Source organism: Capsicum annuum, chromosome 7 (assembly GCF_002878395.1).
Source record: "Capsicum annuum cultivar UCD-10X-F1 chromosome 7, UCD10Xv1.1, whole genome shotgun sequence".
NCBI classification, from domain to species: Eukaryota; Viridiplantae; Streptophyta; class Magnoliopsida; order Solanales; family Solanaceae; genus Capsicum; species Capsicum annuum.
In genome coordinates this window covers 140679968-140706136 of record NC_061117.1, presented here as the reverse complement: position 1 = coordinate 140706136, position 26169 = coordinate 140679968, and the positions used below count along the sequence as shown (strand labels likewise).

The following is a 26169-nucleotide window of genomic DNA, read 5'->3' as shown; positions in this document are numbered from 1 at the left end:
CAAGCAGAGAGAACTATTTAGATATCGGAAGATATGCTTCGGGACTGTATGATTGACTATGGTGGCAATTGGGTTGAGCATCTACCTTTGGTGGAGCTTTCTTACAGCAATAACTATCATTCGAGTATTAGTATGGCTCCTTTTGAGGCATTGTATGGTAGGAGATGTAGATCTCTTATTAGGTGGTTTGATCTTAAAGAAGCGGACATGTTTGGTCTGGATTTGGTTTATCGAGTGATGGGGAAGGTCAAGGTAATTCGGGGTAGGCTTAAAGATGCCCAAAGTCGCCAAAAGTCCTATGCGGATATTATACGTAGAGACTTGGAGTTTGAGGTCGGGGATAGGGTGTTCGTCAACGTGTCTCCCATGAAAGGAGTGGTGTGGTTTGGCAAAAAGGAAAAACTCAGTCCTCGGTTCATTTGTCCTTATGTGATTTTGTGGAGAGTTGGCAATGTTTCTTATGAGTTGGAGTTGCAATCTAGCTTAAGTTTGGTTCATCCGGTCTTTTATGTTTCTATGTTGAGGAAGTATCTTTGTGATCCTTCTTTGATTGTTCTTTTGGAAGAATTGGGTATTTTGGATTCTCTATATTATGAAGAGGTCTCGGTTGAGATATTAGATAGGAAAGTTCGTCGGTTGTGGACCAAGGATATGGCTTCAATTAAGATTCTATGGCGGAGCCATAAGGTGGAAGAAGCTACTTAGGAAGCGAAATAGGACATGAAGTCCAAGTATCCACATTTGTTTTCTGCTCCTGGGATTCGTGCGGAAGGTATGTGTCTTAGAAACATCTTTATTTTTTGAGTTTGTTAAAGGAAAGATTAACATCTTTGCCTCTTTGTTTTCAAAATTTGTTAAAGGGATGTTTGATAATGCAAATGACTCTGTGTGTGGTTACCCCTACCTTGTCCTTTATTCGGGGACGAATGTTCCTTATTGGGGAGACTGAAACATCCTGGGTTTTGACCCTTAGAAAATTTTTTGGGAATCCATTTTCTGGACCCAATACGACTTATGGGTACGAGCCGTATACTGGGGTACAAATGGTATGGTCCTGTCGTATACTGACCAGTGTTAGTTGGTGGGATAGTTTTAGTCACTAGAATAGGTATGACTTAGAGGTGTGAGTTGTAAGGGTTTGGTACGAGTCATAGCAGGGACTCGTATAATGGGCAATGTTTGATTCTCCTGGTATTTTATTCTGATAGTGATACGACTTATGGGTACATATCGTATGATGTGGTTACGACTTGGTTGAATGAGTCGTATACTGGACAGTGTTTGATCCAAAGGTTGAGGCTTGGATACTAGTAGTGGATACCGATCATATAGGAGGGTATGACTTGTATGGGTCAATGGGTTTTTAAGGGATTTATTTGGGGGTATTCTGGACATTTCCCTACTTACCCTAACTAGGACCCACGACTTCTAATATACTTAGGAGGTTATTACCCTATTATTCTATTCATTAACACTTAAAAACTATTCCAAAACATCTCATAGTTCTCTCAAGAGTTTTTGGGGAAAGAAGGCTAGGGTTTCATCTTACGAATTGCTTTGGGGCTTGGCTTGGTAATCTCTTTTCATCAATTTTTCGATATAAGACATGATTCTCTTCCCTCATTGTAATTTCAACTAAAGGCATGGTTTATATGATGATTTCATGGTTTTACTATTTCATGATTATGATTTTCAACTATTATTTGGGAGTTTTGGTATTGAACGCTTGGTTATGGTTTCCTATGATTATAATTATGCTTCTATATACATTAATAGTGGTTTTGGACAATTGGATTTCATGGTAATGGTTTAATGGTTTTTGGAATTTTTTTTGATTATATTATGCCTCCAAGGTATTTGATAAAATGCTTATAAAGATATGTTTATTTCATTGACTTCTTTTAATGGAACTCTTGCATGTTTTAAACTGGACAAAGAATTTATTCATGGTTTAAATGGTTTGAAAAGTCTAAAGGCTAAATGGTAGGCTTGTGGAGAACATAAAAGTCTCCCAAGTGGATTTAATATGGTATATGGAAGGGCGCCTAAGGCCCCCTTAACCTAAATAGTTTGGCTATGGATATTACTTGCAAGAAAGGGGTGGTGTAACGATACTCCCAATATTGGCCTTGGTTAATAAATGGTGAATGAATTATTTGGACTTGGTTTTAATTGGGTTTTAATGGCGGAGTGTGTAGCTAAGCCGTGAAAGGTGGTGGTCCTGGGGGAGGGAGACAAAAACCAGAAACTCATATTTTTCGATATGAAGGATCTTGATGACCATGTGTGTGTGTCACATTTTATATTTGAGGATGTACTAGTCATCCCATGGGATATTCCCTGGTCGTGCGGTTACACGCAATTGGACCTTTTCAACAGGGGGAGCTAAACCCATATGGCCCATAGGTGGTTAGGACAACAAAAGCTATACAGCCTAGGTAAAGGTTTTAAGTGCATGCTAAACCTGATCCACTTTCCTGGCACTTATATATGTATGATTGTATGCATTATGGATGGTTTTACTTGGTTTTATGGCTGGCATTATTTTATCCTTACCCTGAGATTCATGTTAGCGGTCATTTGCTAACCTCGTCTACTGGCAGTTGTATACCTATGCTATGTAGGAACCAGTCATTCTACTCCTTCTGTTTAGCTCGCAGATTCGGTATCAGCATTTGGATTGAAGTGGTGAGCTTCCATCCTTTCAGAAGGCATCATTTCATGTTATGGATTTCTTTAGACATTTTTCTTTATTTTGGATATTAGGTTTGGCCATGGTTGGAGGCATATCCCAAACGGATTTGTTTACTCTTTTGGATAGAGGCTTTGTGGTACTTCTGGGGGTTGGTATGGATGGGATCGGTAGAGGTATCAGCTTTAGCATTGGTATTGATATTGAGGCTGACACCATCGGACATGATTTCTCCTTATTCCATCCTATTATATTTTGGGATTGATTTTCATATTATGTTTTGGTATTTTCTTTGGTTTATGGTCTATGGTTTGGTTTGGAATGGTTGGGCGATTGGTGTGCTATGGTTGGGTCGGTCATGATTGTGACCCTATCCCAGAGTCTTAATGAGAACAATAACATTATCTTGTTATATGTTCAAAATTTAGCCCATTTAAGGTTGGATATAGGTGATTGGGTTGGGTAACAGGGGGACGGTCCCTGGTCCTGGTTGGACTTGAGATATCCATTACGACAAGGTCCGGAGTCGGGTCGTGTCAAATTCTCTATTAGATTATATTATGATTGATATGCTATGTTTTTTGAGACATAAATGATGAACGATATCTTTTGGCTTTAAAGCCCATGTGATACATTTTCTCAACAAATAAGTTGTAATTATATATAGAATTTTAAAATCCTGTCATTTCAAATATCTTTATACATTTTATTTTTCAGAAAATAGTATATCTTATTCCTAAGTATAATAGTTTATGAGTTTCAACTTATTAACTGCTTAAAAATATCCTTCCAGATAATTATTTTTTTCCGTTGTTTATTGTTGATATCGATCATTAACGATATAAAGTTGCTTAGTATTAGACCTTATATAATATAGGTATTCACTAAAAGTCTCTTGAGTGATGCTATCTTTTAACGTTGTAAATTAAAGATAAATTTTTTAATTTGCACTATTTTTTTAAAAAAAGAATTTGAAACGAGATAAATTCTATCTCATGATGTAGGAGTCTATCTTAAAAGGAGACTTTTAAATTTAACACGCCACAAAAAGTGTTACTACAAACGCACATATAAGGAGAGGTATTTGATAAGGAAGAAAATAAATCAAGAAAAAGCATGATAAAATAATTGAATTAGGTTATTTGTCAGAAGGGGAAAAAAGGCATAATTTAGGCCATTTGAGATTTGAACTAAAAGGTTATATTTTTTCCTTCATTTTGCCTTAATCTTTTCAATTATTTGTTGATGACTACTTAAGTTTTTAGTTGTTAGGTAAATGTTAATGTTTTTCTTTTGTTAATTGCTATTTTCGTGGAGCTTTGCATGTTTGTACATGGATGTTATACATTGATACTCGCACTCTAAAATTCTTATGCATCATGTATGCTATCCATCTTATGTTATACCAATTCTCTTCAAGCAATGGCTCTTGCCTAAATGTGGGTTATAAATTCATTGTTCACTTTGTTAAGTTTGATCTGGAGATTAACATTATGCTCAAGCATATGTGTTGTTTATTGAGGCAGTTTTTTAGTTTTCAATCTTAACCAAAATAAATCTTTGGAGATGTTGGTTGACTATCATTTGTGCAAAGCAACTCTTACAATTTTCTTTAATTTCACTCACTTGGTGGATGGCTCGATTGTCGACTGCAAATCTTTAGGTGAATCAATTAGTTGACGCATAAATTGAAAGACACGAGAGGATATTAATGTCATTTTGGCTTCTTTAATTAATGATAGTTTGACCATGAAAAAAATAACTTTCTAAAATTTTTGAAGTTGGAGTTTGTATTTGTTCATACGTTTTTAAATAAATTTTAGAATTTCAATTTAAATGTATTCTAAAAATATATGAAACTAATTTTAAATGGTTATTTTATGAAAATAAAAATTTAATTTTTTTTAAAGATAGTTTTAAAAAGTGAAAACGGGTTTTAGCTATTTTTCAAATTTCAAATATTACTTTAAATTATATTTGAAATTTTCATTACCAAACGTTAATTTTCAAATAAAGTAATTTTTTTCTAAAAAAAACGTGAAAATTTTTCATCACTTGACATGTTCTTAATATGTCGAGAAAATACATCATTTCACCCTTAAATTTGTCTGCATAACTTACTTTGAACCTTTAACTTCGTGGGTAATTATATACCTCCCTTAACAACTTCAAAATGTATTAAATAGTTCTCTAAGTAGAGAGAGAGTATTCTCTTTCTAAAAAGCGTGTGAGAAGAGAAGAAAAAAATTCTGAATCAATATAATCATACAGGTGGCATTATTTTATTTGGCAACATATAACTAATATGTTTAATAATTTTTTTAATATATTTTTTTTGACTTGTTTGAATTTTTATTTAAAATAAATGAAATATGGTGTCCCACTTTTTTTTATTTGTTTTTTTTAAATTTTGGTTGTCTTCTCCAACTTTTTTTTTTCTCCATTGCAAGTTCTAAGTTGAAAGCTTCCAAACATAAATGAATAAATTCAGTCCTCTAAGCTTCTCCTTCTTCATCTAGTCTTCTCATGTTTAATATTTTTTAATATATTTTTTTTGACTTGTTTAAATTTTTATTTAAAATAAATGAAATATGGTGTCCCACTTAGTTTAATTTTTTTATTTTTTTTAATTTTGGTTGTCTTCTCCAACTTTTTTTTTTCTCCATTGCAAGTTCTAAGTTGAAAGCTTCCAAACATAAATGAATAAATTCAGTCCTCTAAGCTTCTCCTTCTTCATCTAGTCTTCTCCTTCTCCTCCGATGCAATTTTTGATGCGGCATTACGAACGGCTAATGATAGAAATATATATTTAGAAGAAGACAAGAATCAATCATTAGTTTTCCATCAAATAAAGATGATAGTAGTATTCCTATGCCAAAATCCTAGTTGGGTTTGGAAGATGAAACAATTATGGCTCAACAACTCAAAATGCAACTTCACAACACTAAAAAGGGTGATTGTGAGACCATTGAATCCTGTGTGAAAAATTTGAAATTCACAGCCGATTCACTAACAAAATACGATCTCATCGAAGTTTCCTTTGCCCGATTTTTCAGAGACTTGTTCCTTGCTCTACATGTATGACACATTATAGAACGACGGCAGCGGCTATGGAAAAGGAGTATTGTTGAGAATTTCTCAACCACCAACATCACCACTAGAGCAATCTAACTCCACAACATTCACCATTTGAGTGAAATTAAGTGATACGAGAGAACAAAATAGCGATTTTAGGCAAAGAAAGAAGAGAAATGGGGTTTAATTTGAGAATTAGGGGCATTTATTTGTGTTGGATCGAGTTATAATTAGGAGCGGGTTGGGTATTAATATTTATAAAAATAAAAAATAAAAAATAATATATAATAACATTAAATGACGTGGACGAATCAAAACGTGCGTGGTCCAACAACACACAACCTTGACTTTAGTTAAGCTTCACGAGGTTTAATTTAATACACTTTAAAGTTGTTAAGGTGGGGTATATAATTACCCATAAAATTAAGGGTCTAAAGTAAGTTGTGCGAATAAGTTTAAGGGTGAAATCATGATGTATTTTCTCTAATATGTCCTTGAGAAAAATAGTATACCCTTGGGAAACATGATACTTAAAACACAAAATTTATATTGAAGAAGTATTTAAAATTTGACAGCTCCATTTATTGCTTGTATATGTCTCAACATTGCAATTAAAAAGACTGAAGAAAAATCCAATAAAGAGAAATGGAGAACAAAAAAAATTATTGAATGAATGTATCTTATTGTTATATTTCAACAAAGTAAAAAATAAATAATTCATTAAAATGTTTGTAATCAAATGTATTCTAAAAATAGAACTACATTATAAAAGAAAATAATTTTCAAGTAACACTTTATGTTTACACTAATTACACTAATTTATTATGGTTAAGTTGCAAATTAGAAGAGAATATGTGATTAATTGATATTTAGTGATAGTAATCTTTCTACTCAACAATCGAGATGGACTTTGTCTAATCTGATGAGTAATTTTATATATCAGTAAATTTTGAATTTTACTGTACAAAATATAAAATTTTACCACAATCTATGATTTTCCCTCTATATTAGCCTTCTAATAAATGGTCATGGATCAAATAGTATAATTTTTAGTTTTATAATTAAATAATAAATTTTAAGACAATACACTTTTATCTCAACACTTTTTGCTCAACACGAATACTAGGACAGATTTCTTCGAAATTTAAACGAAATTAATTTGGATAAACTAATATTAATAAATATTAGTTTAATGAGGATATTTGAATCAAAAACGATCTTGATGTTTTGGTTGAAATATCTCTCAATAATCAAATAATAAATTAATATTCATTCTTCTCTTGATGAGGATATATTAAGAGAAAACAGACTACTGTTGCTAAAAAGTTTAATGGTTCCTCTCAGACTTGGTGTTTTGAAAAATATAATCATGCATCGATAAAATTTGATTTTTTTCTCTTTACTTTTAGAGATAAGTCAAATTTTTTCAAATGAACAATAATTTTTGTTTGATAGTATTTTTGGAAGAAAATTACTTATGTTTTGGTAATCTTAAAAGGGTTTTAATTCATGTTATGACAAAGAGACGTACAAGCACTGAGTTTGTTATTAGATTACGCCAAATAAATAAATAAATACTACTACATATTTATTAAGAAAATTATGATGATCTTTAGATTATTACTAAAATAATAATAATAATAATAATAATAATAATAATAATAATAAAGAATTGAAAAGAAAGAATAGTATAAGAAATAACTATATTTTTATTCTATAAAATAATATATAGTTTTTGCATCAGCTTTTGATCCAGAGAGACGCTATAAAGTTTCTGTTTCTCTTTTTACAATAAAAAAGGAAAAGTTGTTCAATACTTTTGTTTTATCTTTTTTGCATTCATTATGATATATTCTAATTTTCCAAATTGCAAAACAATTAGAGAGATTAATGAACAATAATCCTAATAGCCTGATAAGACTTCTAAAATCAGTTTACTTTGAAAAGTGTTTTTCTTAGAAGTGCTTTTAAAAAGTGCTTTTTAGTGAGAATCAGTTTGTGTTTGACCAAAAAAAAAATTAAAAATACTTTTGAGCAATAATTATTATTTAGTCAAGCTCTTTAAAGTGCTTTTAAGTGTTTTTTTTTTTAAAGTACTTTTTTTCAAGTAAGTGCTTTTTGAAAAAAACTTGCCAAGTTTAGCTTATGAAAAATGGCTTTTTATACTCCACAAAGCACTTATTTTCTTTCAAAAGTTTGACCAAACATCCCCCTTTTTTTTAAAAAAAAAAATAAACACTTTTGAGAAAAATAAGCTTGGCCAAATAGGTTATAAATTAAGTAAAAATTTAATAAAAAATCATTAAAAATATATAATAATACTAAATTGTGGATATTTCAATATACCAAAATAAGAAATAAATAAATAAATAATATCCAATTAGGTGGGACGCAAGATCGGACACACAATAAACATAAAGAGTGAGTATTTCACTTTAAAAAATTTTACAAATAAAAAAACCAGAAAAATTTATATTTATCATATTCAATTTGTTATTCGAGATCTTTCAAAATGAAAAAGGAATGGATAATTCTACTAATATACATCAAAATGAAAAGGCAAAAGATGATTATACTAGTATTCTCATCCTTTTGTAAGTTTATTTATGGGTCAAAATCATTTTCCCTCCCCAACTTTGTCTTAAAAATTAAACTCTCCCTCAACTTTGAATAATAATTACACTCCCCCTTTTATCCTAATTGACTTTTTAAAATTTCTATTTTATCCTTTATCATCTATTTTTTTATTTTAACTTCTTTAAAATCATCATATTTTCATTTAAAAAAAAAATTAATATAACAAAATTTTCATAAAAACATAAACATTATCTTCTAGGAAAAAAAGTAAGAAATACTAATTAAGTATATAAGCTAATGATGATCTTTATGAAGTAAATTAGCATGATAAGAAAATTCGTTTTATTAATAATAACCAAAACTATAATATAAATTCGTTTTATTAATAATAACCAAAACTATAATATTTATTTTACAAGTGAAAATAATAAGTAATACTAATTTTATAAACATATTTCAATGCAGAAAATACAAACAATAAATGAAAGCGATAAGCCTCTAGTACCACCCCGAACTATGGTCAAAGTTGTTACGACACACTCCAACTTCACAGGGGTCCTACTATCCCCTGAACTCAAATTTAGTGCATTTTTGTCATTTTTGTGCTAATGTGGCACCTTTATTACATAAAATGGAACCCACATCAAAGGTGTCACGCCATCTAAAATGATTGGCAAAAGATATTACGTTAGCTAAAAAGATTGACAAAAATACGCTAAAATTTAGTTTATGGGGTAATAGGACCCCCGTGAAGTTGACGTGTGTCGTAGCAAATTTGGTCATAGTTCGGGGGTACTAGATGTTTTTCTCGAATAAAAATAAGGTTGAATTTTAAAGATTATATTTATTTATATAGATTATAAAATATGTAATACTCTATTAATGACAATCACAACTTATTTACTGATATAGACAATAGATAATATCGTTTCTTATCACTTGATTCTCATACTAAAAATAGATGTTTTAATTTATCTGCTCAATTTGTGAAATCAAGAGAATTGTATTATATTTTATTCTACCCTTTAGTGTTAAATAACTATATAAAGTAACAGTATAGATAAATTTAAAGTTTCAAATTATCATTAATAAGGTTAATTTAGCAAAATATACCTCTAAGTAAAATTTTCTTAAGGGTTGTGTTATATCAATAAAAAGTTAAGTAATATGAAACGAATTTAGTAAGAGAGTAATAAAATACGAAAATATACGCACATGCATGTACATACATATGTATATATACACACTTAGGGGTGGGTTGTTTGGAAACAAGTTATTCCGAAATTAGTTATCACAAAATAAGTTGTACTAATATGTAAGTGTGATAACTTATCTCATCACTGAGGTGTAAATGGTGCGATAAATAATTTTGAGACTACCTAATACATCTAATTAAACGCAGGATAAATAATCATGAACTTTATCTCTAAATTATTATAATTATACCTCACACCAAACGACTCTTAATACATATAATACTAAAATAACGATCTTAAAAAATAACATTGAATTTTGTGATAAATTTTAAAAAAAGCATTAATTTTCTTATAAAGTTAATAAACTTAAATAAAATGCTATAAATATCCATGTTAAAAAAATATTCATTACATATAATATAAAAAGATATTACATAAATATAGGATTAAAATTACAAGAACAAAATGGATATTGCATGAAATAAAGGGGGAAGTATGATTATTGTTCAATGTTGAGGGGGAAATTTGATTTTTTAATCAAAGTTGGGGGGTGAAAATGATTTTCACCCGTTTATTTAAATATGATAGTTTTTCATACTTGTATACACTAATTAGGAAAACAACTATCCTCCTGCAACAAAAAATTTTGATTTGTGCATAAATAAGATGAAACATCTTAGAGTCAGTCATATAAATAAATTAATTGTTTTAATGGTAAGAAAATTTAATTATAAGAAGAATCTTATGTCTTTACTATTTTTATGCATAGTATTTTCTATCGTTTAGTTTCACTATTATTCTCGCATTTTTATATTGTGATATTATACCTTCCCTTGTAGTAAAAAAGGGGGATCTTATTTGAAGACATGAATAGTAATAAAACAATACCAATATATATACAATACAAAATCTTAGTATGTAATAAGAAAGATCCAAAAAATTAAAAATAAATATCTCAATATGTCACAAAGGATTAAAATAAATATGTAAGAAATTAAAAATAAATATCTCAAATATGTCACAAATAATTAAAATAAATATGTTTCTATTATATCTCTTCACTCTTTTTTGTTTTAAAAAAAGAAATCCGCGCATTGCACGGGAATGAATACTAATTTATTCTTAATGAAAAACTCTAATAGTAACACAAATATTATATACAGTTTAAGCCATAAGTTTGAAAGCTTTTATAAACACATAAATATTATATACAGTTTAAGCCATAAGTTTCAAAACTTTTATAAACACATAAATTTTATGACATTTTTATAATCACATATTTTCAAAAATATTCATTTCTTTAGTGCATCTCGTACGCAATGTTTTGCGCATTTGGAAATGCCTAATTTTTCATAAATCATCTCACAAAATAGGATTTAGAATCTAAACGAAGAACACACGAGGAAGCACGTCATTTCCGTTTTTTTTTTTTTTTTTTTTTTTTTTTTTTGTTGAGATAATGCATGTGAATTTTATTTCCAATGAATTTATAGTTACAAATTTAATTTGGTTCATGCATTGCCCATGATATTTAATTCCCCTCCCAAAACTTTACAAAAGAAAAAAGGGACAAATTTCTACGTGTTTTAAAACAAATTCCACCTAAAATTACTCCAAAGGTGTTTTTAAGTTTTCTTTTTACGAAAAGAATGAAAAAATTTCTTGAAAATAAATAAAGAAAGTTTTATAAAAAATAATCTAACACTTGTCGAAAATAAAATACGCTACTTCACGCAACCAATGAGATATTCACAAAAGAAATTGTTAAGGGCCTGCAAATAACAGTGTGTATCTTATGGTTAATTTTTTTTAATGTATGTAATAGTTTAGTGAATGTCAAATTCACTTGACTTTTCATCTATTTATTTCTTTATATTTTAGTTCCTTTAATGAAAATATAATCCTTGCTTGACCATGGATAAAAATTGCAAATTAATTGTAAAATTGGAAAAGATAACGGTAACTCTATTTTTTGCATTTATGCCTTGTTTTGACAAAATATTTGCTTAAACAGTTTTTTGTTGAAGAAAAATGATTTACGTTAACTGAAGGTGGATTAGGAAGTTGATAGAAAGAAAGACCAAAAAAGGAATGATCCCTAATTTTAGAATTAGATAATTGTCTCTTTCTTTTTTAACAATTATATTAACATTTTGAAGAAGGCACAATCCCAAGTGTTTAATCCATTGATTATAATCTTATAATGAACATTGTGATAAACAAACTCCGAATTTTCAACTTAAAAGTAATTGTTTTAACAAACAACCATCTCCCATTTTTAATTTACTATCTAATTTACGCATTGCTGGCCAATTTGTAGTCACTTGCGACACTTGAGAGTGAAGTTGTTGCTCTCATTTCATGTGGATTCATTTCCAACTCTTGTTGAGTTGTTGGGTAAAATATATTGACAATGATCGTTTATACTTTCAAAGTATAACTTGAGCGTTATCAATTCTTTTATTATTTTTAGAGATTTTTATGACAAAACGAGGTCCCATTGCAAGATTTTCGCCATAGTTGGAATTTGAATCCATCAATGCACATTCACCTATTCTAGAGGATACATATTCATTGGCAAAGGCAGCAAGTGTGTCGTTCCATGATAGTGGTGGGAGAGGGGGCATGAGCATTGTTGTGGGCTAAAACTATATCTTGAGGCAAATTTTGGGCCAATGAAAAATGATCTTTCTCAGAAAGTATATAATTTAGTCTATCTAGCTTGGGTGAAGATAGCCATATACATTCACCCTGCGAAATTAATATTATAGAAGTTCAAAAAGAAAATACAAGTGGCTCTCAGCAAACAAAATATCGAACAAATTAATTCAATACCATAATGAATACAATAACTCAGTATAACCAAATGAAGATACATAGAAGATAATCTGGAGTTGATGCGTTCGCACTTGATATTGATAATAGAAAGAATTTGTACGTTCACAATTAATTCATTCCTCTATATCTTCAACCATTCCTCCTTCATGAAAGTTTCAATAATTAATTCATTCCTCTATATCTTCAACCATTCCTCCTTCATGAAAGTTTCAATAAAAGAATGTCAAGACATTACTTTATCAATACTAAATTAACTTCCAACTAATACGTAAATATAACTATATATTACTATCCTAGGGGTGGATCGATCATTACCATATTAGATATACCTGAACCAAATACTTTCGATCCACAGCTTAAACTGATGTATAAAATTGATTAAAATTACAATAAATAAAAAATATGAGCACACAACTTTGGAAAGGTAATGCATTCATGCAAAGAACCTTAATAGTTGAGCCCATTTAAATCTTTCACTTCAAAAGTTGTCAAGCACAAATTTTCGGCCTTAGGAGAAAAATTAAGGCATTGCATCGTATATAGATTTAGAAAATGCAATCACGAGGTGCACTGAGAATTGGCAGTTGGGCAATTGAGTTAAAAGTGACAAAAGAGTTTCAAAATGAGGCGTAGGTGACTCAAGTTTTAATAATTGAGTGTAAGTGACAATTACTTTATTATGGATTAAGAAAGTTGGAAAAGTTTGAGAATAACCCACAAATTTTTAAATTTACACTTTGATCCAAATGTTAACACAATATAACAGGAAACGGAAGGAAAAAACATGTGTTTCTCTCTCTTCTCATTCATTATTGTTTTCTCTCTCTTCGCGATTTTTGTTGTTCATTGTTGTTGCTGCTTTGTTCCTCATCTTCTGCTTCATTATCATCATCATCTTCTTCATTATCATCATTTTCATCATCATCTTCTTTTTGTTGACCATTGTTGTTGTTGTTATCGCTACTGCTGCTACTTGACTAATTTTTTAGGTCAAATTTTATTTTTTACATCACTTTAGAATTACTTCATAGGTGACTTTGGTAAGTAAAATTATGATTTTTAGTTGAATTTGTCATCTGGGTACACTACTACTGTGCTGTTTTTTCAATAATGGCTAGAACCCAAATACGAATCCAACATAAGAGCCATTTATTTCAATAAATCACTCATTTGTTGCGATAGATGAGTTATCTGTTATAGTGTAAGACTCATATATTGGATTAATGTTTATGGTTCTATAGTGTCATAACATGAATCAAATAGAATAGTCATCTGTTGCAACAAGTGAGTTATCTGTTGCAACAGAAGAGTCATCTATTGAGCTAGATTAGTTACCTATTGCAATAGAACCTGAATTCGATTCCAACAGACAAATCATCTGTTGCAATAGGTAACTCATATGTTATAACAAGTTAGTTATTTGTTGCAACATGTCACTCATCTATTGGAATCAACTTCAAAGGTTCTTTAGTACTGTAATATCTATCTTAATAAACACTTTATCTGTTGCAATAGATGGATAATCTGTTGCAATGTATGATTCACCTATTACAGTAGATGACTAATCTGTTAGAATTAACTTCAGGTTCTGTAGTACATTAACATGAATCCCAATAGGCTAGTCATCTATTAGAACATATCACTGACCTGTTGCAACAGATTACTCATCTATTGGGATTCATGTTACGACACTATAAAATCACAATTAATTGTATTATGATGTCATTATTAAATTATTTTAACAAATGTCTTTATTTACGTACCTATAATGGAGGGATAAATACAATAGAGGTGGATTGTCATAATGAATGAATAAAAAAAAACAACCTATATGGTTGGCATTGGAAGAAGGGTGAAATACTATAGACGATAGCTATGACAGTCCAAACTGATGTTTCGTATGATAATTTTGTGAACTTAATCATCAACTATTGTGGACTAAATTTTCAACTGAAAGAACTCGTTATCAGCTACATGCACAACTCCTTTGAAAATCAGAGGGTACTACCTTTCAAGATAATCGATCAGGTTTGGTTGCATGCTTATCTTAGTGATTCAGCTAGGCCGATGTTAAGGGTGTATGTGGTTGAAAAACTGAGAGAGAATGAGAATTAGAATGTAGAAGAACAACAGCAAGACATCTTTGATGATGATAAGATGGATGATCTGGACATGAATATTCTAGATGATGATCAAACACCTACACCCGTTGTTGCAAGTAATATGGATGGTAGTTCCTCTCAATCAACACAGTCGGGTAGTCGTCAAGATGATGAGACTGACTTTTACAAGGGAATGCTAGTCAAGGATAAGAAAGAAATATTTAGTTCTTTGTTTATTGCTTGCTTGAAAAAAGATTTCAGACCAAAGAAGGTGATTAATTCGAGCAAAGTCTTTTTCTTTAGATGTGCTAATTCAAACTACAAGTGGTGGTTGAGGGCTGTAAAATACTTAAATTCTGACAAATTCGTCATTAATATTTATAAAAAGTATCACACATGTGGTTCAGATCACATTACGAGACAAAATCCTCACACCACAGTAGAAGTCCTCAGTTAATATTTCCAGAATAGATTCCCCAATGGCAAAGGCCCTTCTACAAGTGATATGAATAATCAACTCCTTATAGAGTTGGGTGTTACAGTTAGTTATTGGAAGATATATAAAGCCATGGAGATTGCCAAGGAATTGGTTAGGGAGACACACGAGCACGAGTATGCAGTCCTTGATGCCTACCATTACATGCTTGAGTCTACAAGTCCCGAAAGTAAGACAACGTTGCATGTTGATAAAACCGAAAGGTTCAAGTACTTTTTTGTATTCTATGGTGCTTGGATTCTTGGTTTTCAACCTTTGAGAAAAGTCATAGTCATCGATGGGATTTTCTTGAGGAGCAAGTGTAATGGAGTTTTGTTAGTGTCGGTGGCATAGGATGCGGAAAGTCACATCTTTCCTGTAGCTTTTTGTGTAGCGGACAAGGAATGTGATGCCTCATATGTATATTTTTCTATCAAATGCGAAGCTGTGTTGAAGGTACCGAAAAGTTATGTTTTATTTTGGATAGGCATCCAAGTATCCCAAAGATGGGTTCAATTTTCTACACTTCAGCTCACTTTGGTTGTTGCATGAGGCATTTTGGAGATAATATTCGAAATAACTTTCACAATGAAAGGGTCTTGACCCTTTTTATAGAGCATCCAAAGCATATAATAGAGATGGGTTTTTTGACTATTTCAATCAAATAATGGATATGCATCCCAAGGCAGCAGGACATCTCGTACGTGTTGGTTTTGAGAGATGGAACCGGGCATTTTGTCCAGCAAATAGGTACGTTCTTATGAATTTAATGTCTTGTTTGAGTTACAAGTTTAGTATGATGTACTAAGTGATTCTTTTGTATAAGTATAATATTATGACGCCAAACATAGTTAAATCAGTGAATTCATTATTTGGCGTTGAAAGAGAATTTTCCATCGTGGCGCTATTTGATAAAATAAACAAGAAGTATGATAAATTATTTCACGAAAGACATATGTAAATAAATGTCAATGAATGTCAGTTTTGGAAATAGGTTATTTTCTCATCAAATAGCAGATTACAAGTTCAATATCGACGGTCATGGTGATGTCGCCATGATCAATATTCAAATAAGATCTTGTACGTGCAAAGTTTTTAACTTGGATAAAATACCATGTCCACATGCTATGACAACGCTTTGAGCCTAATACGGTGCATAATATGGAACTAAAATTTATGAGTGCTCATCTCTATATTATTCGGTGGAAAGATGTATAATCACATATAGTAAGAATATTAATTCGGCGCCTCCCAAAGAATCTTGGGTTATTCCTGTAGAGCTTTTGGAGAGATGAATACCTCCTCCATATATTAACCCAAACACTATCAAATTGGGAAGAAGGTGATATAATAGAAGGCGTAGAGTCGAATAATCATTTTCATTAAGAATAAACAAGTGCTTCGTATTTAAGAACGCTGGCCACAAAAGAACTACATGTCCGGATCGTAATCCACCATGATTGTTGTAATAACGAAACTTGTGTTGTTGTTTGTTATGGACTTTGATATTTTCAACTCATTGTTCTGAATGTAAATGTTATTATTTATTATATAAAATATATTTTTTTACTAACTTATGAATTAATAAAAAGAGGTAAAATAGGAACTAAATACAACAGACCACAAAATTATTTTTAACAGATTACCCATCTATTGCAATAAATTGACATTTACAAAAAGAAAATAATAAAGTTTATTAACCTGGAATGTGTTTCTCTAATAGATGAGCAATCTGTTGCAATAAATGGGTAATCTATTGGAACAACACAATACAGCTCCTATCCCAAACCTAATAGATGACCAATCTGTTTCAATAGATGGTCCATCTGTTGAAAGAACTCAAAACTCTTGTTGTTGCTAGTGGATTCAAAATTGTTCCTTACGTCCAAACGTCGACATATTTGTTGAGAACAAGAGATAGACAGAATGAAAATTAAATAAGAATTAAAAATTCAAAGTCGACCAAACATAAGTTTTTCATTAAACAAAAACAAAATACATTAGTAGGTAGATCAGATATAAATAAAAATAAAAATACATACGCCAAAAGAAAAAATATAACTTAATTATTATTATTATTATTATTATTGTCAGCGGACCAATCGTCAATCAGCAGCAACAGGGCCCTCCTCAGTCTGCGAATCTCTTGGAGCATCCTTGCTCTCAGGGCGCCCAACTCCCACTGCAGGGTATTAACCTGCCTCTGAAGTTTCCATACGGTGTCGTGCAGAATTGCAATGTCCCAAATAGGATCAACCATATCTAGAACACATATGAGTTGACAAAAAATGTAGACACAAAAGTAAAGAAAGAGTCCGAATGTAATACAACGTATACTACCAACTGGTAGATTTACCAAAAAAATATCTTACCTCAATGAGAAAGGAATATGCTCTTTAAAGAGAAATGGTTGAAGATGTAATACGAAAGACAAAATGCAAAAAATAAATAAAGTAGAGTATAATGAACGAGTATGGAGGGATTTATTTATAGAGGATAGAATCAGAACGTGGTAGGCAAAAAGTCACGACTGTTTACCTCTTTCATTAAATCTAACGGGTGACGTTTTGATTAGTGTGAAAAGTCATAATTAAATCTAACTGATGTCTTTTTTATTATTGTGAAAAGTCATGACTTTTAAGCTTTTCAATAATATAACCATTTTTATAGAATTGTTGCAACTCTTGCATCCATCTGTTGCAACATATGAACCATCTATTGCAATATATCGTTCATCAGTCGTAAAAGATTAACCATTTGTTGTAACATATGATCCATCTATCATAATAGATTAACCATCTGTTGCAACATATGGTCCATCCATTTCAACAAACGCTCAATCCCTACCTCCAACCGTCAGCATCTTGAGACTAAAGAACAGACAGAATAAATATTAAATAAGAATTAAAAAGCCAAATTCGGCCAAACATAGATTTTTGAATCCATTACATACACAAATACAATAAAAAACAAAACATATATTAGGTTCCTCCCTTAGATAGATTCAATATAATAAAACAAAATACATACACTAAAATAAAAAACATAACTTAATTCTTATTCTTATTATTATTATTATTATTATTATTATTATTATTATTATTATTATTATTATTATTGTTGTTGTTGTTGTTGTTGTTGTTGTTGTTGTTGTTGTCAACCGCCAATCATTATCCAATAGCAACAGTGCCCTCATCAACCTTGCTTTCATGGCGTCCAACTCCCACCGGAGTTCATGAATCTGCCTTTCAAGTTTTCGTAAGGAGTCATGCAGAATCACCTTGTCTGGATTAGCCATATCTAGAAGTGGAGTAGACTGAATGAGTAAGGAGGACCTATTTATAGAGGATTAAATTTGAATGGGTTAGTTAAAAAGCCACGACTGTCCACATCTTTTTTAATAATTACATCCCTTAATTAAATACCGGGGGTCTATCGAAAACAACCTTTCTACTTCTTTAGAGGTAGAGGTATGGACTGTGTACATCTTACCCTCCCCAGACCTCACTATGTGGGAATACACTGGGTTTGTTGCTGTTGTTGTTGACATCCCTTAATTAAATAAAACTGGTGACTTTTCGATTATGTAAATTAAAAAATAGATTTAAATACAACATTTTATCTTTATTTTATTTTGGAAAAAATTGCTTTAAAATACATCCAATAGATGGGTAATCTGTTGCAAAATATATTATATCTGTTTGATAATTTACAACATATTGACAATCTGTTGCAACAGATGTATATATATTTTTTATTATTTCCAATAGATAAGTCATCTGTTGCAACAAATGTCTATAATTGTTGATAATTTTAACAGATGCGCCATCTGTTGCAACAGGTTAGTATATGTTTATTCAAATTAAGCCATTGATGGGTAGAAAAAAATAAAATGCGTGCAAATAGATGGATCCACTTTTATGTGTGGGAGTTATGTATTACTGATAAGGTCATCGCAATAACACATATAAAGAACAATAATTTTGTGAATGCAGTTTTTAACTGATTGGCCATTGATCATTCAAACAAGATTCTGCATTGTACAGTTAAGTTTGATAGGTTCAAATTGATAAGGCCGAGAGACCATGAAGATGGTGCCAACACCCTGTTACAATTTAATGATGATTGTTTTTTATGTTTATGCTTGCCAAGTTTTGATAAGGTATTAATATTTGGTGGCATTGTAGAGATCCTATAGCGATTGAACTGACTTTAAGGGTTTAATGGACTTTTAGAAGGCCTTTGAAGCCTCCTACCACAACAAAAAAGAATGAAAAATCAATAGAGATTCCCCTAGGCCAAATTTATATGGATGGGTTGTTCGAGAAGATGATTATATGTCAGAAGGAGCCATAGGAGAATACCTGCGAGGAAAAGGGGAGTTAATGAAAGACTATATCATCTGAGACCTTATTGAAGAGGAAACATAGGGTAGCAAGCAAGGTATGTCTAACAAATCTGGACGGCGAAATTGACTTAAAACATGAGAAATCTGAATTAAGTACAAATATTAAAGTGTATCCAAAAATAAAAATCCGTCAGCCATCTCTGTCAAAGAAAAATAGTAAAGTGGACTGCAGCTGGACACTTTGCTAGGGAAATGTGACTAGTTAGTATGGTCAGAATGATCACCTCCAGAGAAAAAACAGAACACCAAGCAGATTTGCGGGCACCGAGAGTTAAAATGATGTACAATAAAGAATGAAACTCGCACTAAGAACTTCTAAAGTTAAAATAAGGAATCAAGCCAAGGCGACAATTTCTGAATTTTAACTTACATCCCATGCCTTCTGTTTGTGGTTTTGATCAGGTCAATAGAAGTGGAAATAAAAAGGTATAAATTTGGGTGGAAATCTCAAGTCATTTTTTTTACTGCGACTGACGTGACCAAAACCACAAACTGAAGGCCTAGGATGCAAGTGTAACTTCTAAAATTACCGTCTTGGCTTGATTTCTTATTTCAACTTCAAAAGTTCTTGGTGTAATTTTTATTCTTTACTGTACATCATTTCAATACAAAATTGCTTCCTTGGTGTTATGTTATTTTCTCTGGAGGTGATCATTTCGACCATACTAACTAGTCGCAGTTACCTAGAAAAGTGGCCAGCTGCAGTCCACTTAACCATTTTTCTTTGAGAGAGACTACTAACGGATTTTTATTTTTGGATACAGTTTTATATTGGCACCTCATTCAGATTTTTCATGTCTTAAGTCAATTTCATCATCTAGATTTACTACACGTTCCTTAGTACCCTGTGTTTCTTCTTTAATAATGTCTGAGATGATATAATCTTTTATCAACTCCTCTTTCCCTTATAGGTATTATCCTACCATACCTTCAGTTGTATAATCATCACTCTGAGCAACCCAATCATATAAATTTAGTCTAGGACAATAACTATACTGATTTTCGTTCTTGGTTGCAGTAGTGTGACGCTTTAGAGGCCTTTCAAAAGTCAATTGAACCCTTAAAATCATTCCAATCACTATTGAATCTTTTTACAATGCCATCAAAACTTGATTTCTTCACCAAACTTGACACATAAACATTTGTAAAACCATCATTAGACCATAGCAGGATATCAATATTACTTATAAGGTCCCTCTGCCTTATCAGTTTGCACCTATCAAACTTAACTGTAAATTTACAGATATCTTGTTTGAATGATTAATACCTAATCGGCAAAAAAAATTCATTCACAAAATAAGTGTACTATATGTGTGTTTTTACGATAACATGATTAGTAATACATACCTCCCACATATAAAGTGGTTCCATCTGCAAGCAGCTTATTTCTTCGAACCCACTTTTACTCTAGCCTTTTATGTTGGTCGGGCAAAAGTTGATCCACTTTCACTTCCTTTCATCTACAAGCAAGAGAAAAACAATTGGTGTCAAATAAGAGAAGAGCAAAAAGAAATTTATAATTGATATCTGCATAATTTAAAAAAAGGGTAACACAAAATTCAATAAATATAACACATTACAACAAGTATTCCAACAGATTATCCATTTGTTACAACTGATTACCCATTTGTTCGACAATAAGCCATCTGTTGCAACATGTGATAAATTTGTGGCAATAGGTGACTGACATGTTGCAACAGGTGGGTCAATTATTTGGAATAAATCAAATTAGCGTTGCTACTAGTTTGATTTATTCTAACAGGTGCTTCGTCTATCGCAACAGATAGGTATCTGTTGTATGAGCTAGTTGGATTTATGCTAATAGTTGATTCATCAGCTGCAACAAACAAGTCATCTGTTGTAAGACCTATTTTAATATCTTCCACCATATGTTCCAACAACACCACCACCAGCATCAACAATAAAGTAACAACACCATATGTTCCAACACCATTAACAATACCAAAAATACATATTCCGACAACACCACCATCACCACCAACATCAGCAATAAAGAAACAAGCAAAAAAATCGATACTGCCAATAAGACTTTTTAAGTTCTCCCAACAGATGACTTTTTTCATATATTTTAATTAAAATAATGGTTCGTTCATTCAAGACTTAAAAAATACCTTTTCTTTAATTTTCTCAATAAATAGGATATGGGTAATGGATAAATAAATAAAAATAACATATGCAAATAACTAATTTAAATAACTAATATAACAATATGATTTTCACAATTTTAATTTTTATCATAAAAAAATGATAAATTTGATGAAACAGGCAAAGAAAAAGACGAGAAGGCAAGAATAATAGCAGACAGTGCAGATCTAATAGTGAACAATACGTGGATGTCAAAAGCAAAGGGATCAAAATACCAATTTTAGTTGATAAAAGATATATATTGGTTGAGATCCAAAAAGGATCCTCGAGTGAAAGAGGCGAGAAAAAAGCGAACAAAGAGAAAAAAGAGGAGACATTTGGTATTTACCCTAAAGAGGAGAGAAAGAGAAAGAAGATAGATGAATTATTTAATATGTGGTTGAAGGAGATCAGAAGAGATTAAATATTTATTAATAATTTATGATGGCAAAACTCTTTGAGGAGAACGAGGACAGTGACATTAAAAAGACAAGATAAGACAACTCAATGAGGCAATTTTGAGTTATCCAACAAAACTTTTTACCGCCTTAGTATTTTTTTATTTATTTCGATCAGAAAATTTTTGTAAAATTTAATAAAGATCTTAAAACAGATAAGTCAACGTTACAATAGATGTCTACATCTATTTGAAAATTTCCAACAGATCAGTCATCTGTTGTAAAAGATGGCAACATCTATTCATTAATTTCAATATATAATTTATCTCTTGCAATAGATGTCATTATCTATTTGATAATTTCCAAAAGATAAGTCATCTATTGCAATATATGACAGTACCTGTTAGATAATGACCAACAAATATGTCATTTATTGTAATCGATTAAATATCTGTTTTAATAGATGTCTATGATTGTTTGATAATTTTGAACAGATGTGCCATCTGTTACAATAGGTTAGTCCTCTATTTATTCATATCAAGCCATTATTTCAAATATATAAATTAATTTAGCTAGAATTAGGGATACGTTGATAGGTTCAACTACAATGTCAATTGAGTTATTGCAATTGCATGATGTTAGAGTTACGTTCGTCCTGGCCTGAGTCATCTACTGATCAGTTTGATCTAAAATAATTCTTATTAAATTATAATTTGAAATATCTAAATTGATTTAGCTAGAAATAGGGATGGATTGATAGGTTCAACTATAATTTCAATTGAGTTATTACAATTGCATGATGTTAGAGTTGCGTTTGTCCTGACTTGAGTCATCGACTGATCAATTTAAGTTAAAGTGATTCATATTAAATTCTTATTTTAAATATCTAAAAATGATTTAGCTTGAATCAGAAATGGGTTGATATGTTTAAATACGATTTCAATTAAGTCATTGTAATTGCATGATGCTGTAGTTGTGTTTGTCCTGACCTGATTCATCGACTGACCAATTTGATTTGAATAATTGATATTAAATTATTATTTAAAATATCTAAAAACTATTTATCTAGAATTATGGATGGGTTAATAGGTTCAACTATAATTTCAATTAAGTCATTGCAATTGCATGATGTTGGAGTTGCGTTCGTCCTAACCTAAGTCGCCGACTGATCAATTTGAGTTAAAATGATTCATATTAAATTATTATTTGAAATACCTAAATTAATTTAGCTATAATTAGTGATGGGTTGATAGGTTCAACTATAATTTCAATTGTGTCATTGCAACTGGATGTTGTTGGTATTGCATTCGTCCTGACCTTAGTCACCGACTAATCAATTTGAGTTGAAATAATTTATATTAAACTATTAATTGAAATATCTAAATTGATTTAGCTATAATTAGGGATGGGTTGATAGGTTCAACTACAATTTCAATTGGGTCGTAACAATTGCATGATGTTGGAGATGTATTCATGCTGACCTGACTCATCAACTGGTCAATTTGAGTTGAAATAATTCATATTAAATTATTATTTGAAGTATCTAAATTTATTTAGCTAGAATTAGTTAGTGTTGAGAGGGTCAACTACAATTTTAATTATGTCATTTTAATTACATATTGTTGGTATTGCGTTCGTCCTGACCTGAGTTGTGAACTGATCAATTTGAGTTGAAATAATTCATATTAGATTATTTTTTAAAATATCTAAATTGATTGAGCTAGAATTAGAGATGGGTCGATAGGGTCAACTATAATTTGAATTATGTCATTGCAATTGCATGTTGTTGGTATTGCATTCATCCCGATCTGAGTTGTGCATTGTTCAATTTGAGTTGTAATGCTTTATATTCAATTATTATTTGAAATATCTAAATTTATTTAGCTAGAATTAGGGATGTATTGGTAGGTTCAACTACAATTTCAATTGAGTTGTTGCAATTGCATGATGTTGGAGTTCCATTCATCCTAACTTGAGTTGTCAACTAATCAATTTGAGTTGAAATGATTCATATTAAATTATTATTTGAAATATTATTAAATTAATTAATGTTCCAATTGAACTTAATACAATTTATTATGATGAAAAAGTTAAAATTTATCTCTTTTAAAAAATTAATTATGATCAATTCAGACCAAATTAACATTTTCAAAACTTGTCGTTCTTTTTCAAAATACAATTCAACCCATATAAATCATCCTCACGGGAAAAATATTTCATCATTTCAAATCTCGAGTCCTCACTCGTTTCTTTCTCTCAACAATACAAATAGCAACTACATAGCATATTACTCTACCCTTCACAACAGATCAATTTCTTCCTATTTCTCACCACGTACTTGTTATTTTTTACTTCATTCTTGCTTATATGCATTGTTTTCTCTGTCTCTATAGGTAACAGAGTTTGAGAAGAGTTGTACATTTGTTTTTTAATAAAAAATAGTGTTTTTTACTTAATGATGAAAAAAAAGACTTTTAGTTGTATTATCTTCGAGAATGAGTTAACAATTTTAAGTTTTTATGCTAAAAATATAGGAGGAGCCTGAAAAAACCCTAATTTTACTGCAGTATTCTATTGACTATTGTTGTGCTGGTGGTGTTGGTGGAATTAATGGTATTACTGGTGGTGTTGGTGGTATTGGTGGTCTTGGTGGTGGTCTTGGTATTTTTAATGGTGGCATTGGTATTAGTGGTGGTGTTAGTATTGGTGGTGTTGGTGGTCTTGGTGGTTGTGGTGGTATTAGTGGCATTGGTAGTGGTGTTGATGGTAGTGGTGGTGGTGGTAGTAGTTTTGGTGGTGGTATTGGTGGTGGTGTTAGTAGTATTGTTGGTAGTGTTGGTGGTGGTGTTGGCGATGGTGTGGGTATTGGTATTGGTTTTGGTGTTGGTGGTGGTGGTATTAGTAGTATTGGTGGTGGTGGTGGTGACATTGGTGGTGGTGATTTTGATGGTGGTAGTGGTAGTGTTGCTGGTGGTTTTAGTGGTGTTGTTGTTGATGGTAGTGTTGGTGTTGGCGGCGGTGGTGGTGATGGCATTGGTGTTAGTGGTCCATCTGTTGCAACAGGTATAACATCTGTTGGGAGATATTAACATAGGTCTTCAAACAGATTCCCCATCTCTTGCAACAAATGTTTTAACTGTTGGCATAAAACAAGCTAGTAGCAAGACTGTTTTGATCTCATCCATTAAGTTGTTCATCTATTTCAACAGGTTATGCATCTGTCGTAACAGATGATTTATCTGTTCCAATTGATGAGTTATCTGTTGGAATATTTTTTTGTAATGTGGCGTATAAAAATTTATTGAAATTTGTCTTACCTTTTTTTTTTTTTAAAATTATGCAGACATCAATTTTAATATATATTTTTATTTTTCTGTTGTTTGAAGTTAAAAGATATTACCCAAAAGAAAAGAAACTGAAAGTGGATCAACTTCTGACCACCTAATAAAAAAAGCTAGAGTATAGATGGATTCAAAGGAACTTCCTAAACAATCTCAGTCATGGAAAAGTGAAGCTGAGGAAAGTTATGAAAATGATGTTGAGAGAGGTGGAGAGGGGTATGTAGAGGCTGGTGAGAAAAATAAAAGTAAGGAGGAAGAAGAAGAAGATAAACTAGAAGATGAGGAAGTAGAAAGTGCGAAAGATGATGATGATAAATTTAATGATAATACATCGCCAATGGGGCATGAATTAAGATCAAAATCCCAGCATGATCCTGTCAAAACTATTAGTAGATGTTTGGCCATGAAAACTAAAATTTTCCGGAGTTGGAGTTGAAATTGGAGTTGGAGTTGTGTTTGGCCATGTCTTTTTTGAATATTTTTTTGACTTTTGAAAAAACTTTTTTAAATATGATTTTATGCCCTAACTTTTACAAAGTATCAAAATCACCCAACTAAAATTTACTTACTAATGGAAAAAGAACACAATTAGCCACTATTATAAAAATAATTACATATACATGGCCATATTTAATGAATTTCAATTATGACATATATAATATTTATATTAATAACCGTTTTCTCATATTTGAAAATTTTAAATATGGATGTTATCTTAACAGATCACTGCTTCCTATTTTTTAGGTAACAAATATTATCTTTCAAACAAATTTATTTTTTTAGGAATTTATTTAATTTATTTTCTTTATTTTCCGTTCCTAAAAAATAGGAAATGATGAGTTGTTATTAAATTTTAGGGTGCCGCTAATTTATTTCTTTAATTTTCTTATACATGAAAGATTTTACTGTGTGTGAATAAATT

At 31.0% G+C, this 26169-nt stretch overlaps 1 pseudogene; it reads left to right on the top strand.

Annotated features, from left to right (window-relative positions):
* The window catches only part of LOC107876557, a 54108-nt pseudogene that overhangs the window by 24849 nt on the left and 3090 nt on the right, over positions 1 to 26169 (top strand).